We start from the raw sequence: 479 nt of genomic DNA, 5'->3' as shown, positions 1-479 counted from the left end.
CAGGATGCTTAAAGGTATTAGTTACCTGACCTGTCTTTGGGTATTTGTTTATCAACAGGGCAAATTTGCAATAGCTTGTACCAGTGATGGTCTATTTACAAAACTCCAGACATACAATGAATGATTGAGACATTTGTAACACCGTAGACATTGAATGCCTATTCTGAGAAATGTGAGCAAAGTGAATTTGTCATGTACAGGGCATCTTTCTTGTACCTTTTACAGGTTTTTCTTGAGATGCATATTTAGTCTTTTGTCTTCTTTAGTTGCTAGTTCAATTGAAATGCATATGTATTTTCCTAGGCAGGCAAGGTACTTTGGGTAGATGTAATATCTTTTATTAGATGAACTGAATAGTTGGAAAAAAGTCCTTTGCAAGCTTTTGGGTGCAATCACCCTTCTTCAGGCGTATCTGCTGTTCTGCAACTCCGAGGAATGAGAGAAGCCACAAGTGTGACAGGATGTCAGTGAGAATGTAA

The sequence above is a fragment of the Gavialis gangeticus genome, unplaced genomic scaffold, assembly GCF_001723915.1.
Source record: "Gavialis gangeticus isolate Ggan-Ray unplaced genomic scaffold, GavGan_comp1, whole genome shotgun sequence".
In the NCBI taxonomy this organism is placed as follows: Eukaryota; Metazoa; Chordata; order Crocodylia; family Gavialidae; genus Gavialis; species Gavialis gangeticus.
Note: the sequence above shows the minus strand (reverse complement) of the source record.